Source organism: Lycium barbarum, chromosome 5, assembly GCF_019175385.1.
Source record: "Lycium barbarum isolate Lr01 chromosome 5, ASM1917538v2, whole genome shotgun sequence".
In the NCBI taxonomy this organism is placed as follows: Eukaryota; Viridiplantae; Streptophyta; class Magnoliopsida; order Solanales; family Solanaceae; genus Lycium; species Lycium barbarum.
Genome location: NC_083341.1, coordinates 117649312 through 117657242, shown reverse-complemented (window position 1 = coordinate 117657242; position 7931 = coordinate 117649312). Strand labels below are relative to the sequence as shown.

At 36.8% G+C, this 7931-nt stretch overlaps 1 non-coding gene across 1 annotated transcript; it reads left to right on the top strand.

The window, feature by feature from the left end:
- The first annotated feature begins 267 nt into the window (after positions 1 to 267).
- Positions 268 to 339, top strand: TRNAW-CCA (transfer RNA tryptophan (anticodon CCA)). The gene has a single exon. It is a non-coding gene; the product is annotated as a tRNA-Trp (tRNA).
- The last annotated feature ends 7592 nt before the right edge of the window (positions 340 to 7931 follow it).

Here is a 7931-nt window from a genome sequence, read left to right as displayed (position 1 = left end):
ACCATTGTGATTATGAGGAATAGTGGAAGTTACATTTGTGTAGTGGTGATTATTATTTACAACACTTGTGGGTTAATTAATAAGCAAACTAGCAAATTAGGACGAACGTTTAGCTTCTTCTCCTTTCATTTTCTGTGTTTCCGTCCCTTCCTATTGTACTTAATTCACATAATATTGACACCTCTATTTTTACTAGAATTGTGTTTCTCCAAACAAAAATATCATACAGGTGTGTTTGAATAAGGTAAGGTAGATCTTAACATCTGCGGATCCGTGGCGCAATGGTAGCTCGTCTGACTCCAGATCAGAAGGTTGCGTGTTCGATTCAAGTCGGGTTCAGATTCCCCGATTCTTTCTCCATACTTTTTCCCCCCTTTTTTGAACAAGAACTAAGCCACTATAATTTTATTTTACCTGTCAGTTTATAAAGGAAAGTAACCTTTTGAAATACTTTAATTTGTTTTCTGTTTGTTATAAATAAGTCAATAATGAAAATGATATATCTAATTTGCAGAGGATGTGATCATGACTCATTATAGTTTAGATAAAAGAAACTGATCCTACAAGAATCGTGTTTTTATAATTTTTAATGTCAATTTTTACTGGTCTTATGCGAAAATAATCATAAAACTGAGAAAATTTGCAATCCATTATAGGATATTCTATCTCAAGAAGGTCAATGCATATAGCTTGGATAAGTTAGAATGGTGACTTCTTGATTAACAACATTAAGTTTCAACCTTGCTTATTTTTTGACTAAGACCCCCCTGCCCGCCCCCCCCCCCCCCCCCCCCCTCCTCCACCCAAATTGCAAAACGGCTCCGGAACCAAAATGGCGCCAAAAAAAATATTTTGAACCAAAAGACCCCAACAAAAAAAAAAGTTACTAAAGTACCTATGGCGCAATATTTTACTGCGCTATAGTACTAACGGAGACGGACCCGTTAAGTACTATAACGCAGTAAAATACTGCGCTATACTAAATACGGTGTCACCTATAACGCATGATTTTACTGCGTTATAGGAGTTTCCCTCTCTCCTATTACGCAGTAAAATCATGCTTTATAGTCCTCCACTATAAACCCGATCGGGTTCCACCACTGGCCCCTCCAGTGGCAAAAAAAAATAAAAACGCCATTGGAGGCGAGCCAAGGTGGTCCCCACGCATTAAAAACGTCGTTTTCTATTAAATTTCATCCGGAAAGTTTAGATTCTCGGTATATTCAAGTTAAGGAGCAAGATTCTAAGTTCGAATTTTGAGAAAAAACGGCGTACAACTCGATTAAAATAACTCTACAAAAAATCTTCGATTAAGGTTTTCTACTATGACTTTTGTTATTATTTTATTATATACATTCTATTACATGCATGTTTTACATTTAATCGTCCTTAATTTCCAAAAAAAAAAAACAAATTTCGTTTTTTTTTTTTTTTTTTTTTGCTTTGATCGGGCAGTGGCTGGAGCCACTGTTCCGTTTTCTTTTTTTTTTTTTGGTTTAATTCATTATTTGTTAATTGTTAATTTATTAAATGTTTATGCATTGTTAATTTGTTATATGTTTATGAGTTGTTAATTTGGTTAATTATTTATGAATTGTTAACATTGTTAATTTGTTATATGTTTATGAGTTGAATTTGGTTAATTATTTATGAATTGTTAATGAATTATTATTTTGTTAATTGAGTATTTGTTAAATATTCTTTATGAATTGAAAGAAGTTGATTAGTAATGAATTATTATATTGTTAACTTTTTGTTTCGATGATTGTTATGTATTGTTTTGACATTTATCGTATTATGTTGTATTATATAGGACCAAATCAGTGGTTACATAAAATAGAACCTCTCGTCGTTACATAACAATAAAATTAAAGTAGCAATCAAAGCAAACATTTTATTTATACTAAAAACATAATATAATACAATAGGTAACAACCATCCAAACAAGTTGTAAACGATTATGAAATGTTAACCTATAAAATTTTAAAAGCATGAGTATATATGTTAAATAAAAAAAAATTATCTTAAAAAGAATAGTTAAAGTTCTTCTTTTCATAAATACATAAGCTAACGATAAAAATGTAAAGTTTATAGGAAAATATGTGGTCGACGAATATGAACTCTTAGTTTAATTTTATTGTAGTTGTGTTGGCTATTTGGTCAACTAAAAATATATCACATATTCAAAATAGAGTTCCAAACAAATATTACTGCTAAATTTCGATTAGTTAATATAATTTATCTTTCATTTCAAGAATAATGACTAATTTAGTTTGTACAGACCGGACTATTTCATGGATCCGAATGTTCCCCCTGGGGCCGATGATCACCCGGGGCCCGTTGATAGATCAGTATTGTCTTTGCAAGACAATCATAGGTCAGAGTTATTATGGGCCGGTACTATAGGGATATCTACTAGGATCCGTCCCCGTAGGCTGCAAAGAGCGCGGACTCTTTTACGCGAACACCCCCCACACCCTCGCGTGTTGGAGATATTGATTCGGGGCGGCATCTACCGTTGCGTGTCCGTTGGTCGGGCACAGCATGATTGGGCGCTCATCACGGCCATGGTTGAGCGGTGGAGGCCAGAGACACATACCTTCCATCTTCGCACTGGTGAGGCCACGATTACACTTGAGGATGTAGAGGTCCTCTTTGGATTACGGGTTGATGGAGAGCTACTGTACACTCGGTACGAGCCTCCTCCTGGTCGGACGTGGGTGACAGAGTTGACTAGGCTCACCCACTTCGTGCCTGATTCCGCGGCCCAGATATCCGGACAGAGTCGGGTTCAGCTTAGTGCACTCTGCACTTATTTGGAGGGTCTGGATTCGGTTGGCGACGGCACCCCGCAGGACGATGTTGATCGTCATGCCCGTTTGTACCTGCTTATTATATTCGGGGACATCTTGTTCCCGAATTCATCGAGTGCCTTTGTCAGTTTACGTTACTTGATTTTTTTGGAGCATCTGGACCGCTTGGGAGACTACAGCTGGGGCGGTGCTGTTTTGGCGTATCTTTACGGATGCCTGTGCCGAGCGTCTATTGGTGCTGTCAGAGATGTGTGTGGATTTTTTGCTCTTCTCCAGGTAATATTTAAGTGTGCGTTCCTATAATGTCAACAAACCTCTTGAAAGGGCGACTAAAAAATCGTATTTTCTAATATCGCTTACAGTTATGGGCGTAGGAGAGGATGCTGCCTTTTCAGCCCGTACCTAGGCATCACCTCGAGATTGACATGCCTTATGCGAGGAGGTGGACAACGGGTTTTGACCGGGATGTCGATACGCACCACAATATTCTTCAATTCCGGGACCAGCTTGATCACATGACGGATGATGCGGTAAAACTATTTAAATTTACATTAATAATATAATTAAAAGTCTTTTCTACATGGTGATCACTGATTTGTATTTATATGTTATGCAGCTATTTATATGGACGCCATACGCTGGTATATTAGATGGTTTGCCCCCCTTCTATAGGGCAGGTCAGGGGGTTTGGAGGTCGCGGTGTCCATTGATACACCTTGTTGACACCCAATTTTGTCCCTCCCTTATTTAATTTTATTTTCCCAGGTTTCTAAATTTATTGGCGAGCTAAACATTTTTCACTATTAATATCGTTATTTTCATTTTTTCACTATTACTAGCATCACTTTATCACAAATTCTAAAAGGGTTCATTGTCACTTTATTTTCGTTAAATTAATTATACTTTATCAAGTATTTTATTTTCTACATATTAATCATTAATTATCATAGTATACATATTGTACTAGTTACTAAATTAGAAGCCCAAAAACAATTAAAATAGCGGAGGAAGGACCAATATTTTTCAGCCAAATTAATGGCCCAAAATATAAACACAACATCCATTAATTCCACCAGCCCATATTTTTTCTACCCAACCAGCCCATTACCTAACCAACCCGCCAGCCCACTTCCTCCAAACCGACCCGACCCGTCCCACTACCATTAAAACCCTAAAACTCTTCTTAACAAAAAGAGAGAGAGAGAGCAGCCACAGCTCTCTCATCTCCCTTCCCTTCTCCTTTTCTCCCTCCATTCCCTCTCCCACGCCGCACACTTCACGCCCACTTCCCTCTGTCCCCCACTTCGTCTTGTCCCCCCGCTCCTCTCTCTCTTCGTCACAAGAAACCCTAGCTCGCAACTATAAATACCAGTCCTTTCATTCATTCAAAGGGATCTTTTTTGGATTCATGAAATTTCCCTAAAAGTTAAAGAGTCTTTATCAGTTTTAAAGATTTTCTAGAAATTGTTTCGAAAAATTAGAAATCGTCTTCGTTTTTTTACTTTAGCCTTTGCTACTGCTTCGGTTCTGAGTGAATTCAAGCTCGGGTTTTTTGAAGTGTTTCGAGTGTAGATCGGAGATTCGAGGCCTCACGTCGCTGCACCCGAAGAAGCCCAACGAAATATTCTCGGGTCATCCCCCACCAGTCCCGTCCGCAGCCAAAATAAGAAGCATAAAAAAAAATCCTGGGCCAAGGCCCAATAGACAGGAACAGCCCGCAACAATAATATAAAGAAATTTACTGGGCCGAAGACCAATGGCATGAACAGTTCGCAGCATGTTGGGCCCTAAAATGGGCCAGATCCATTTAATTTTTTCTTTTCTCTCTTCCTTATTATTATTGTCGTGCATTTTTCATTTGCGTTGTATGACTAATATCTTATCTTGTTTTATTTTCTTAACTTAGATGAATTTTAGTAAATTAGTAGGTTTAGTTTTAGTATAATGGGTAGTAAATTTAAGAGAGATATTAACATTAGTTCCATAAGTTTCATTCCCTTTTTTATGTTAAAATTATTTATAGTATTTATTATTTGGAATAATTGATTTGCAAAATAGCATGACTATATATTTCGAGTTAAGAGAATCATATTTTATTCTTACTATCCTAGAAATTCCAAAACGTCACTAATATGTAAATATAAATTCAAGTATATTTTATAAATAGCTCTTCAAGTTCGAATCAATCACGCATATTTGCTAAGCATAGTTAATAAGAAATAATAAAAAGGAAGAAGAAAAACTCACTTCCTCTTGAATCTTATTCATAAACCTAGATTTTTCTACAATTCTATATTCATATAACATAATTTATCCAAAGTTCAAAATTGCTAAATCTTTCCTCAAAAGATATTATTTATGGGCAAAATATTATATTTTCATCAAATCTCACCTTCGAATAGCATTTTACTATATTTTCATTTAAAGTCCAAGCGACATTTATAAGTCTTATTTTAAAGTAGCGTTTAAAGTCCTCTTTTGTACAAATTATTATATTTTCCGTAAATCTTGACTAACATTATGTTTTTTTTAAAATCTCAGCAATACTTGTAAGCTATTTTTATATTTAGCCTTAATTGATTAACCTAAGCTTGGTCGGACAACCGTAGTTAACGGATTCTAAAGGATGCCTAACCCCTTCCCTTTAGGATAATATAGAGCCCTTACCTGGAATCACATTGGTTAAGCAGACTATTAACGGAGGTTTAGTTTTAACTTTACCTTAGTTAACATCTAGGTGTCCTAATTCACCGTTAAATTAATTAGGTGGTGACTCCTTAAAACAAAAATAAATAGGAATCACCAATATGTTGTACTCTAAAATTAACCCGGTTAAAATGGGGGTACGATAGCTTGGCGACTCTGCAGGGGACTTTAGGTTCTTAACCATAATAGTCTTAGGTTAATAGTTAATTTGTCGATATTTTGTTGTTTTTCTTCTTTGCCTTTATTAGTGCTTTTCCCCTTATATGCTTTTGAGTGTGTTTATTTTATTCCTTATGTAAATTTTCTATGTAATATGTATGTTATTGCTTTTCTTAAATTGGCATTCCGCTCATACTTCTTCCACTCCTGGAAAACTCACACATATTCACACACTTAAAGCGGCTTCGCGGTTCGCGCCCGTGCACTACTAAATTACTCCTTTAGTTGGATTGGTCTAGTGGATTTAGTCGATCGGCGGTGCAGTCGACGGCCACGGACTTTCCACTCCCAAGTTGTCCGCTTGGGGGAGCCTTGTGTCATAGGAAGACCACTCTTAGTCTACCTAGGTAGAGCGAAAACCAAAACCTTATAAGGACATGCATCATTTTAAACCTAGGAGGCTTAATACCCTTGGTGTATTAAGTTCATTAGTCAACCCTACCAAATGTCCAAATGAGTCTATGACTCTAAGTGACACTATTCACTATCTATGTGCATTATTTGAAGGACAAATGTGTGGAATATGTGGACCTAGTACTCTATAGATAAATATTTCAGGAAAACTGACATTTTGTTGCAGGTTGTCGTGGAGCATCCGATTAATGCCGGGGGGTTTAAGACAACTAAAAGAAATTAGTGGAGATGAAGTGTTAGATATATTAGATTAACTTTGAATTGTATTATTAAACTGACATGTAATAAATTTTTATTATTCTTGTAAATTAGTCTTAGGAAGAGTTATGGAATGATACATAAAAGACATGTTTGTCCTTCAAATGTTCGTTAGGCCTACCTCTGGCATAAAGAGATCCCTTACATTATAGAACGCGATGTATTATGTGCAATAATGTGTTTATGTGCAATAATATGACCTTACACTATACTGACTCGTTTCTTTTTTTCTTTTCTTGTTTTATCTTTTGTTCTTTTAAACTCATTTTAAAAAAAAAAGGGGTTGACTTGTGCTAAAGGGGAACTGGCGGAGCATCCATATTTCACACGGTCTAGAGCCAAGAAATCAGACTCTGACTCACCACTAATCACCTGGTTAACTAAAAAGACTCGTTCTAAAATGGAGCAAAGTTTGATCAATGCAACCACTTCATCTGAACCATCTCTTAGTTTACCGATCACGAGTGATCCCACATCCTCTAATGAACCAGAAACACATTTGGAGATCACTGCTCATCTAGAGCGACGAGTTGCTGAACTAAGTCACATGGTACTTCAAAATCGGTTATTTTCTCAAACTCCACCACATATGACTCCATCTCATGGGATTCGTCAGACTTTGCCTATGCCACCTCCATTCCCAAATTTGGATGAACTTAACCAAGCAAACTATTTTACCACTTCTCAACCAGCTCATTCCGAACCAGGCACCCACCTCATAATGCGGGTATTTTAAATTTCAGTTCAGGCACCCACCTCATAATGCGGGTATTTCAAATTTCAATTCAGGCACCCACCTCATAATGCGGGTATTTTAAATTTCAGTTCGGGCACCCACCTCATAATGCGGGTATTTTTCAGTTCAAGGTATTTTTAATTTTCAGTTCAAGCACCCACCTCATAATACGGGCATTTTAATTTCAGTCAGGCGCCCGCCTTCTAATGCGGGTATTCCATTTTAAAGCTCTATCACACGAAGCAGAGTATGCATCAGGATCTAGGCACAGAACCCGATCTATTCATCAGGGTCCCAACACACAATTTTGTAGTCCCTTTCAATCCATGGCTCTGAGTTCGGTCGCCCCTCTAGCAATGAATCATTTTCCTCCCCAACAAGTTTTCACGAACTACGTCTGACCTAATTCCTTTGGGATACGTAGGCAACCCAAGGCGGGTTCGACCCTTCTATTTCAAAATTTTCAATATCTTCGGTTTGTCCAACCATTTTGGTCCCTATGAGATACATAAGGATTTTTTATATAAGATTTTGGTCTTCCCACTGTTTAAATTCATATGTCCTAGTATCTTGAAACTGGGACAAATTTTTGAAATCGGTTAAATCGCTTCCAAAAACTTTCATTATAAGTTCTCACTTTTCGATTGTTTAGAACCGAGCACCTCCAGGACAGGAAACTGGGACAATTTTTTTTAGAAGTAGCACAAAAGTTGTCTTAAATGTTCAACGATTTTAAATAAAGTCCGTTCATATCTCTCTAAAATGTTGATAAGTTCGCATTCGAG